Raw genomic sequence first — 12036 nt, forward strand, 5'->3', positions numbered from 1 at the left:
CCAGAGTGAGGCAGAGGAGAAATCAGAGGAGCAAATGAGATGGGGACGGCCTTTGCGGCACCGGCATATTTATAGACGAAGCCTAGGCCGCTACGAGGCGCTCGAGCCATAGTCGTGGCCGCCTAGTGACGACGACATCCCCGTTGGTTTATTATCGGAGCACGATCGCGAAGCGGAGCTCCGCTAACGTTCAAAAATCAATCCGCCGGAAAATATTTTAAGAGTTTTTTTATTTATACGTTATTTTATTTTTAAATTTTTATAGAAACTCAGAATATTTTAAGAAAGAAGAGCCCTTTTAGTAGAAGGTTAATGAGCGTGCAATAATCAATTTTATGAGTAATTCTTCAATATTTTTTATTTTTGTTTATTAATTAAAAATAATAATTTTTAGCTCTTTTTTATTTTAGGGAGAGTTTTTATTTGGTTATGTCGAAATTTTATTGACTTTCTTAAAGTAAATAACTAAATTAATGAATGAATTAGGAAAGGAAATGAAATTTTAGCATAATTTTTTTAGCAAAAAATTGATAGTGATAACAATTTGATGGGCATAGTTATCAAAATTCAATAAATAAATAAATAATATGTTAAATCAGGGAGCATGGCTGTTAAATTAACTTAAAAATCAAGAATAGAAAATTAATTAGTATAAATATACAAACTAATAAAAAAAGCAAAGATTAATATCTTGTTTAATTTAACGAGGAACCAGCAGAAACAATACTAATCACATGTGCTAGATAAAAACGACTCTAGATATATATAGATATGTTATCGTGGAACCGATAATACTTAGTTATTTATTGAGAGTAATATTATCTTCTTTGCTCAAAACACTGATAACAATTAAATTATATATATCATCCCTATTTAAATCATTTTTATTATATTTTATTATTTTTAATTAAGTCTTTAATCTTTCATTTCTTAGTTCCATAATAATATATGATTATATGTGATGAAGTGATGAGGTAAGACCTTTGAAGTGTTGACAGTAGATAATTAAATTTGAATTTTGATATTGGCAAGGATTATATTTAGGGTGTGTTTGGTTTAAGTCATCATATATAATCTTGGTTATGTGATTATCAGGTAATCACATAACCAAGATTATAGGGAATAAAACATAACCAAATATTGTTTGGTTCAACTTAGATAATGCAACAAAAACTTGTTTGTTTGAATGTTTTAATAAATACCCTAGTTTAATATTTTACCGTATTACCCTCAGTTACAAAACCAACTATACATAATAATAATAATATTATTATTATTATTTATTTATTTATTTATTATTATTTATTTATTTATTTTTTAATGTTTTTTTACTTTTCTTTTTCTTGTATATTTTTTTACTTTTTATGTGTTTTTTTATTTTTTAATGTTTTAATGTTTTTATATTTTTATATTATTTATATTTATATTTTTTTTATTTTTTTACATTTTTAAAATTTTAATTTTTATTTATTTATTTTATTTTTATTTTTAAAATTTTTATATATTTTTTTAATTTTTTAAAATTTTTAAAAAATTTTAAAATTTTATACTTTTTTTTAAAATTTTTTAACATTTTTAAAATTTTTATTTTTTATTTTTATTTTTATTTTTTTAAAATTATTTATTAAAAAAAAATTTTAATTTTTAAATTTTTTAAAACATTTTTTTTTTATTTTTTTTACATTTTTTAATATTTTTTTACATTTTTTCTCTTTTTTTAATGTTTTTTCTTATCGGAGGGTATTTTTGGTAAAAAAAATTCGTTAACCCCGGAATCAACAAAAACCTTAGTTTTCTGAGGTTTTCCGATTCCGGGCTGCATGACCCTTTTGCTGACGTGTCGGGCATGAAACATTATTTGGGAATCATTGAATACCTAAACCAAACAAGGTTTTTGTTGATAACCTTGGATGGATAACCAAGGTTATCAAGAATAACCCCGAACCAAACGCACCCTTAAAGTTAAGTTATGTTAAGATCTAATGAGATTGATAAAGTGTGTAGCTAGTTCAATTAGAAAATTATAATATGTCAAGTTGACTGGATACTAGGCAAAGACAAAGACCTAGTAGGTCTCTTGGACTGGATACTAGTTAAAGATTTGACAGATTGAATATACCAAACGAGAAGTCTAGACTGGATTAGAGGACTAGACGTCTAGTAGGTCGATGGGTTTGAAGGACCGAACATCGAGAGCAAGTCCTAGGGGTCGGAGAATTAGAGCTGAGCAGGAAGTCCAAACAAGTCTGGAGGACTAGATGTTTGACAAATCAGATAACTTCTTCTGAGAGAAATAGGTTAAAATGCATTCCCTTGAATGGAATAGTAGACGTCAGTCCAACCTAGGGTTTCACCTGAAATCTAAAAGTTAAGACCAGAGAGTGTCGAGACTCTCAAAACTATTCATTATTATTATACATGTTGTGCTAATTTTGTGATGCAAGCTCCTGGAAGAGATCCAAGCGCTCAAAGGTCCGGGTGACTAGATGGATCTAAGCACTCGGAATTGCTCGAACTCAGCCATATATACAACTACGATGGCCTATCCTAGCACACGATAGCTTCTAAGTGCCCAAGAGTAGTCCAGACATCTAGGAAGGGATAAATGCAACTCAGATAGAGCTTCACCCTAGAATAGCTATGCTAGTGATACAGGCGCTTGAGGATGGTCCATGCGCCTAGAGTTTGATAACTCAGCGACAAAGGTGGATCAGATAGACCTCTGTGGAGGTGCTTGGAGCTAGTCTAGTGCTTGGAATGACATATAAAACAAGCCTTCGATAGCAGCTCAGACAATAATTTATCGGTGTAGAAAGTACCAGATGATCGAACCCAAGTTTTGATAATGGCAAAGGATTCAAAGTTAAGGATTATTATGATTCTAATAAGTCTGCCTGAGTATGCAGGAAAGTCCTAAGTGAATTTAGGTAAGGAAAAAGTCCTAGTGAATGTTAGGCAGGTTGAAAGCCCTAATTGCAGGTAGACAAGAAAGTCCTGGTTCGAGGGATTGGGTAGAAGTTTTAGTAGATCGAGGATAGTAAATGAAAGTCCTAGAGGTCGCGGACACCAGGTGAAAGAATAGACGGGTTGTAGAACGTCCAACAGAAAATCCTTAAGTCTTGAATGTTGAGTAAAATTCCAAATGGTTTGGAGGACTAGTTTGACATCAAGTAAACTCTTTTGAGAGGAGTAGATGAGGATGCAGTCCCCGTTGAGGGAACAGTAGGCGTCAGTTCGATCTAAGATTTTGTTGAAATCTAAAAGTTAGAATCGGACAGTTCCGAGACTATCAAATTTATTAAAAATAATATATTTTGCTTGTTGTGCTAACTTTGTGATACAAGAAATTAAAATTGAAAGATTGGCTAGAAAATGGGCATCCAGTTGCTCAAATTGGGTCCAAGTACCTAGACGTCTAGGCACTTGGATTGAGTCCAAGTGATCAGACTAGGCTGAACCCAGGCACCCGAGTGCAGCTGAGGTGGTACTCACTGATTGGCCAATACACGCCATAGTCCATGCACCTAGAGATGGATAAATTTTGGTGGATAGAATTTTGCTGAGGTTACGCCACGTCAGCTTGATGGGGGTGCCCAATGTTGGTGCAATTGTCCCTGGGTTAAAATTGACCAGTTTGACTCATGCTTGAGAAATTGTAGGTGCAATTATCCATTTGGGAGATTATTGGTGTAATTGTCCTTGGGTCAAAGTTGAGTTTTGATATTTGACAATATATGAAGATTGTAGGTGTAATTACCCATTTGAGAGATTGTTGATACAATTCTCCACTAGTCAAAAGTTGACTAGTTTGATATGAGAGAGAAGTTAAGTTGGTCAAAGTTGACTAGATATTTGAATGGAAAAGTTTTAACTGGAAGTTAAGCAAGGGTAAGACCAATAGGATAATTGGCAGAAGAAGAAAAATCAAGTGGGTCAATATTGGTCGGATACTTGGTGTGTGAAGTCCCGATGAGTGAAGTCGGGCAGTGAGGAAAGTCTTAGTGAGTGAAGCTAAGTAGATGAAAAGTTCAAGTGAGTGAAGCTAGATAGATGAGAAGTCCTGTAAGTGAAGTCGAGCAGTGAGGAAAGTCCTAGTGAGTGAAGCCAGACAGATGGAAAGTCTTGATGAGTAAAGTCAAACAGATGAAAAGTCTTGGTATGTGAAGTCAGGTAAATGTAAAGTCCTGGTGAGTGAAGCTAATCAGATGAGAAGTCCCGGTGAGTAAGTTGGACAGTGAGGAAAGTCCTGGTAAATGAATTCAAATAGATGGAAAGTCTTGGTGAGTGAATCCAAGCAGATGAAAAGTCTTAGTGAATGAAGTCAAACAGATGGAAAATCCTAGTAAGTAAAATCAGACAGTTGAAAAGTCTTGGAGAGTGAAGCTAGACAAACGGAAAGTCTTAGTGGGTAAAGCTAGGCAGTGAGGAAATCCTAGCAAGTGAAGCTAGGTGGTGAAAAATCTTGATGAGTGAAGTTAGACATTGGAAAATTCAAGTGACTCAAAGGAGGACTGGCCACCTAGTGTTTAGAAGTCTAAGTGGGTCATGGAGGACTGAACACTTGGTATAAGAAAAGAAGTCTAAGTGGGTCATGAAGGACCGAATACTTGGCATGAGGAGAAAACTCAAAGTGGGTCAAAGGATTGATCGAACACTTGATGAAGAAGTCCCAACAAGTCATGGTTGACTTAATGTTGGGCAAGGAACCCTAAAATTAGATTAAACAAGTTAGGGTTAAGCAATCGACTGGGGCAATCGATTGACCCTAAGAAAATCAATTCAGAGGTTCTTACAAGAACACAAAAAGGGCTCGAATCTATTAGGCCGAGACAAATCGATTGGACCAATCGATTAGTGCCACGAGATTCGCGAAGAGGAATTTATGAAAAATAAGGTTGAATCAATTAACCTAATTGATTCAGCCACTTTTAATTGATTGGGTAATCGATGAGTTAGTGCTTTATCGCGAGAAGAGGGAATCGATTGAGGCAATCAACTAAGAAGCCTTAATCAATTGTGCTAATCAATTAAGACCTTTTTAGAAGTGAACAGAGAGTTGCGGAATCGATTGGATAATCAATAAGGTTCTCTGAATCTATTAGGATGACTTACCAATCAATTATGTTTTGAAAATATAGCCGTTTTGAATAGGTTGTTGACATAGTGATTGCTTAAGCGATTCTTAAGTGATTAAGGTGCCTGATGTAACCCTAGAAAAGAGTTTTTCATGACTGTTCTCCATAGAGCTTTCGATGCCAATTCTTGAGATTTAGGGGAGACAAGTGTTGCTACATTTCCCACCTTCAAAAGGCATTCCAAAGTAAGAAAAGCTCAAACAAATCAAGGTTCAAAATGCTAAGTCATATTTTGATTGGTATTTACGTTTGTTCCCTTGTTTCAAGTTATATTCTTGTTCTTGAGCTTATACGTGCTGGGATATGCCCGATGAGGGTGCAAAGCTATAATAATGATAAATTAAAATAACGACTAGAAAGAAGAGGCACAAGGTTTACTTGGTTACAACGTAGATAGTTGTTAATCTAAGATAAGTGAAAGTGCAATAAAAATCTCCTTCGTTGAAGACAGAGAAACCTCTTACACTCGTTGAAAAGCTCAGACAGTTGCTAGGAAATGATTACAAGGGTTGATACTAAAGTTATTTTTTATTTCTTACCTCTAGGGGTTTGAGGTCAAGGCTTGATAAAATGGAGAAGACCCTAAAAGGATGGAAAATATCCTAAAAGGGCAAAAAGAGTATAACCTAGGTCTAGAAGCACAAAAGTCATCCAATGGCCATAGAGGTTTGGGATACAAACCTAAGGCTAAGAAGGGTGTAACTTTTTATCATAGGGTTCCATATAGCTATGGAATTAACCCTAGGTCTAGGGGTCAAGTCAATGATACAAGGGAAGTGCCCCTAGAAGTAAATTTGCAACAAAAAATGTGACTAAGGTTTCTAAGAAGTCTAAGAAAGTCACTAAGAAGGTCACAAGGGAAGCAATCCCTAGAGTTGACCTAGAGAAGGTGACCAAGGCTTCTAAGAAGCCTAACAAGGTCATTAGGAAGGTATCTAGGGAAGTTATCCCTAGTGAGTACCTAGAGCATCCAAGGAGCACCAATAGGTTTTGGGTTCCTAGGAGCATTTTCTCTACCCCTTAGATGAGTTAGAGAGTGTCAACTCAAATTGGAAGGTAATTAACTCAACCTTGATGAAGTTGATACTCGGAGAACATTTTCAAGGTTATTATTATTAACCTTTGAAAATGAAGTAGATTTTCATTTACTCTTAAAAAGAGTAAAATGTGCCACAAGGTGAGAAATTTGATATAATTTTAATTGACACAAGAAACAAGTGTAAAGAAATGCCAAGTTGGGATTTTGACATTTTCTTGAGGAGTTATGCTTAATTTAAATTGGCACAAATTAGGAAAAGCAAAAGAAATATCAAAATTGGGAATTTGACATTTTGGGCAATCTAGGATTTAATTTTAAGATTAGATAAGGTTTAAAGATACTTAGATAGATAATCTAGGTACTTTGTTTAAGCTAAATTATAATGCTTTGTTTGTCCATCATATGTTATAACATCATATTATTGCATTCATGTTTTACATATGAAAAACATAAAAATATCATGTCATGTCATACATACATCATGTAGTTATAGGAAATTTTCTTTTCAAAATTATTTATTTTGATGTATGCCATAAATCATCACTCATTAGTTCAATTTCCTTGCAATTAAGAACAAATGACATTTATTAACAAGTATATCCTAGGTGGATGCTCATAATTCAAAATGCCTAGGTAGATATGCATGATCCCTAGTTTAGGGTAAAATCAAATCTTACGTCTCACAAAGACCTATAAGGTGACTTGTATGTGGTTTAGTGCACATTAGATACAAATGAGATATTAGGATGATGAACAAAACTCAAGATGTTGATTTAGTGCATTCTTTAAGTTTTATGTTTATCAAAACATATAGTTATGTGTATTCCAATTATTAGGAAAGCTAATGTACAAGTCATGTGTATTGAGCTCAAAGAATATGGTTGGATATTGGTTTTGAAAATCATTTTAAAATACTTTTGGAAAACCTTAATGAAGACTATCTTTTGATAGTAATCGTCATTGAAAAGTTAGACATAAACTTGAAGAAAATACTAAAGTTTTTTACAAGTTTTCAAGTTTGTGTCAATCTTTGAAAATAGGAGATATTTTCTTAGAAAACTATTTTTATTTGATAGTGTATACCTTAAGTGATGTCTACATGAATTTTCATGATTTTTAGAATTTTGTAAAATTTTTGGGGAGTTTCTGAAGTTCACTGAAATCAAACTTCAAAAAAGCAGGCATTCAATCATTCACCCGATCGATTGGAGTGCCTTAATCAATCGGGTGATCGATTGAGAGGGGTTTTCTCGCAAGCAGAAACTCACTGGATCGATCGTCCGATCGATCCACACTGTATGAATCGATCCATTGATCGATTGACACACTAATTTTGGCTGGGAAAGCCTGCTTTCAGCGATTTAAACTATTTTTAGTCTATGTAACCATTCCTAACCCCTCAAAATACATTTGTATATATTTAGGGAAAGTTTTCGTGATGAAAACTAGGATAGATTGGTTGAGGGAGACTAAGTAGTAGTTAAGGTTTGTCTTAAATGTTAAATTTTTGAACCTCAAAGCCTCAGAAGTTGGGTTTTCTAAAAATTTAGGGATTCCAAGTCATTGTTGGTGCAATGACAGAAGTTATGGGCATGTTTTTAGAGAGAGTTACTCCTTAAGGATATGAAAATCTATTTTTCATACACCTTGGAAGGTGGTCAACCTTCTTTAGCGTAAATGCTCAAGGTTGAGCATTTCAAATACAATGAGGAGTATATATCTTCATTGTTTGGTTGTTCATGCTCAAGGGTGAACATCGAAGCACAATGAAGGGCATGAGACCTTCATTGTTGAATTGGTTGCTGCTCAAGGGTGAGCATTGAAGGATAATGAAGGGTGTGAGACTTTCATTATCATATTGAACACAACAAGTGGAGTTGTGAATGACGGTGAGTAACTCTTCAGGGAGAGAGTTTTTGATGTATACCAATAGGGGGAGAATGTGTGGTAAGTTAGGTCTTCATTACCTAAAGAGAGAGTTTGCCCTCTAGGCAAGGGGGAGAATGAAGGGAACTCTCATTCATACGTTGACATGAAGGAAGTTGAGACTATGAGATTAGCCTAACTTAAAGGTATTGTCAAACATCAAAAAGGGGAAGATTGTTGGTACAGTATCCCTTGGGTCAAGGTTGATCAGGTTGACCAAACTTGAATTGACTCAAGTTTGAGTCTTGTTGTTTGGGTTTCGATGTTTGACAATACATAGAGACTGACAGTATGTGGAGATTGCAGGTGCAATCATCCGATTGAGGAGATTGCTGGAGCAATTCTCTTCTGGTTAGGGTTTGACCAGATTGATGTGAAGAAGAGTCAAGTAAGTCAAGATTGACCGGATACTTGACTGGGAAGTCCTGGTGAGTGAAGCCAGGCAGAAGGGAAATCTTGGTGAGTGAAGCCAGGTGAAAGACCTAGTGAGTGAAGCTAGGCAGCATGAAATCCTAGTGAGTGAAGCCAGGTGAATGACCTAGTGAGTGAAGCTAGGTAATATGAAAATCCTAGTGAGTGAAGCTAGGAGAAAGTCCTAGTGAGTGAAACCAGGCAGATGGGAAGTTCTAGTGAGTGAAGCTAGGCAGAATTTAAAGTCCTGGTGAGTGAAGCCAGGAACGGGAAATCCAGGTGGGTCAAGGCTGATCGGACATCTGGTGTTGATAAGTCCAAGTGGGTCAAAGTTGACTGGACACTTGACACGAGGAGAAAAAGTCCAAGCGGGTCAAAGGGTTTGACCAGACACTTGGTGAGGAAGTCCTTGTTGGTGAAGCGGGGTCGGCAAGAGGGGGGGTGAATTGCCTGCCAAAATAAAAGTATACCCTCCTCAGATTTTCAACTCAAAATAAATAGCAACTATTAAAGTAAAGGCAGAATAAAAATAAGATACAAGAAATTAACTTGGTTACAACCAAGACGGTTGTTAATCCAAGGCGGTTGAACAACTCTACTAGAATGTCTCCTTCACTGTAAGCGGAGAAGCCTTTTTACACACTAAACGAGTTCACAAGTTGCTAGGAATTGAATGCTTGAATGAATGTATATTTCCTAGTTCCAGGGGCCTTTATATAGCTCCTGAAAAGTCTATCCCGAGGGTCCAAGGTGCCTCCAACAAGGTTCAAGGCGCCTCCAACCAAGTCAAGCGGATAAAGTTCTATCCGCGCACAAACGGTCGAGTTGACCCGGGCTGAGGCGCCTTAAACAAGCGTGAAGGCGCCTCAAAGGTTTGAGGTGCCTCCAATGCTTGATTGAGGTGCCTCAAAGGTGGAGGCGCCTCCAATCTTGATGAAGGCGCCTTAAGCTGCATTTCCAGCTTGCTTTATCCTTTGCTTTGACTTCCGAAGGTCCATTTACTTGGGTGATTTCGGCCAACCGGAATAGGGCTCACCCGAACCCAATTTTTGGCCTTCTCCTCGAGCAGTCTTCTGTCCTAACTTTACGTCCCTCGAACATCTCACACGTTCTTCTCGCCCACCGGTGTACTCTTCCACAGCTCTCTCGTCCTTCGGATGCACCGAGCCTGTCGACTCCCTCCCGTGTCGTCCTTCTCGCTAGCTGCGTCTTCCGCTCGACTTCCTACGTTCCTAAGCTCCTGCACACTTAGACACAGGGATCAATAACAAGCATGACCTAACTAACTTGGTTGATCACATCAAAACAACCATGAGGTCCAACAGTCCTAACAGGTCGAGGGTGACTAGATGTTAGGTTTAATGTTCCAACAGGTCATGGTTGACCATATGTTAGTTTTAGGGACTTTGGACTTGATTTGACAAGTCATGTGTGAGCTGAATCGATCAATCGATCGATTGAACCATGCCCAATCGATCGGTTGATCGATTGGGTGAGTCCCGCGATAAAAGCTTCTCCTAATCGATTGGGTGATCGATTAGGGAAGAATTGCTGGCGCACAGAACACCTCCAAATCGATCACCTGATCGATTGGAGGCTCCCAATCGATAGGGTGATCGATTGGGAAGCATGAATCACGCGAGGGTTAGTGAATCGATCGGGTAATCGATTCAAGCGAGTTCCAGAGAGCACAGAGGCGCTCTGGATCGATCAACTGGTTGATCAATCCAAAGCCTCCCCAATTGATTGAGAGCAATTTAATCGATGAGATTCGACCATTGGTGCAGGTTATATCCGTTAGCGAGCGTTCTTGCACGGCTTCATTTCACAGCGCTGCGATTCTTCTCCGATCTTCACAGCGATTTCTCCATAGCTCACAACCAATTCTTGGAGGCTCTTGGAAATAATTGTTAGTTCACTTCCAAGGTTCAAGAGGCAACTGTTAGAGTTGCAAGGTTGCAAACATAGTCCCATATTGAAAACACATGGAAAGATCATGGGTTTATAAGAGAAAAATATCTCCATTTGGCATGAGGCCTTTTGGGTAGAGCCCAAGAGAAAAACCATGAGGGCTTAGGCCTAAAGTAGATAATATCATGTCATTGTGGAGATATCTAAATTCTTTTCAATCCTACAATTGGTATCAGAGCCCGGACTGTCAGAAGGTTTAACCGCCGACTGTGCACAAGAGCTATGATCTGATTGAGCCATGTGGGTACAATATTGACCTCAAATAAAGAAAGTGGGGGCTCCTATATTCGGATCAAGAAGACCAGATACCAGGTAGGAAGTCATAGTTGCGACTAGGCAAGGAAGTCCTAGTAGGTCGGGTGGGTCGAGGGGCAGGAAGACCTGGTGGGTCGAGGATCGGACGTGGGAAGCCTATGGTCCTTTGTTTGAGGGGGGATTGTTGGGGTTGCAAGGTTGCAAACATAGTCCCATATTGAAACACATGGAAAAGATCATGGGCTTATAAGAGAAAAGATATCTCCATTGGTATGAGACCTTTTGGGTAGAACCCAAGAGCAAAACCATGAGGGCTTAGGCCCAAAGTGGACAATATCATACAATTGTAGAGATATCTAAATTCTTTTCAATCCTACAATTGGTATCAGAGCCCGGGCTGCCAGAAGGTTTAACCGCCGACTGTGTACAAGAGCTATGATTTGATTGAGCCATGTGGGTACAATATTGACCTCGAACAAAGAAAGTAGGGGCTCCTATGTTTGGATCAAGAGGACCAGACATCAGGCATGAAGTCCTAGTAGGTCGGGTGGACTGAGGGGCAGGAAGACCTGGTGGGTCGAGGATCGGACATGGGAAGTCTGTGGTTCTTTGTTTGAGGGGGGGATTGTTGGGGTTGCAAGATTGCAAACATAGTCCCACATTGAAAACATATGGGAAAGATCATGAGTTTATAAGAGAAAGATATCTCCATTTGACATGAGGCCTTTTGGGTAGAGCCCAAGAACAAAACCATGAGGGCTTAGGCCTAAAGTGGACAATATCATGTCATTGTGGAGATATCTAAATTCTTTTCGATCCTACAGCAACAACAAGCAAGAAGAAAGGCAAGCTAGGGTTCTACCGTGTAAATCTTGTAAGGTTTACTATTTTATCATCTTGCATTTTGTTCTTCTTGTGTAGCTTTGTGTGTGAATCTTGTACAGGCTTCTCCGCCTTCGGTAGTTACCGTAAAAGAATGTCTTCATAGTGGAGAGTATGTGAATTCTTGGATTAGTCACCTCTTCTTGAGGTGAATATCAAGTAAATTCTTCGTGTTAGCGTTGTATTTTTGTTTCTTGTATTTTCCGCTGCATTTCATCACCAAGAAGCAAGCAAGCAACGACGAGCTATTCACTCCCCTCATTCCCCTAGCATATTTCGACCCTAACAAAGTTAGAGTAAAAACAATGCAATAAAAGTATTGTAAAGAAATTGCAATAATAACATTTTAGGAACATTAAGTATAATGTTGTAAAATTCAAAATTTTATAATGTTGCAAAATTCAAAATCTCCCCCTA

The sequence above is a fragment of the Zingiber officinale genome, chromosome 2B, assembly GCF_018446385.1.
Source record: "Zingiber officinale cultivar Zhangliang chromosome 2B, Zo_v1.1, whole genome shotgun sequence".
Classification (NCBI taxonomy): domain Eukaryota; kingdom Viridiplantae; phylum Streptophyta; class Magnoliopsida; order Zingiberales; family Zingiberaceae; genus Zingiber; species Zingiber officinale.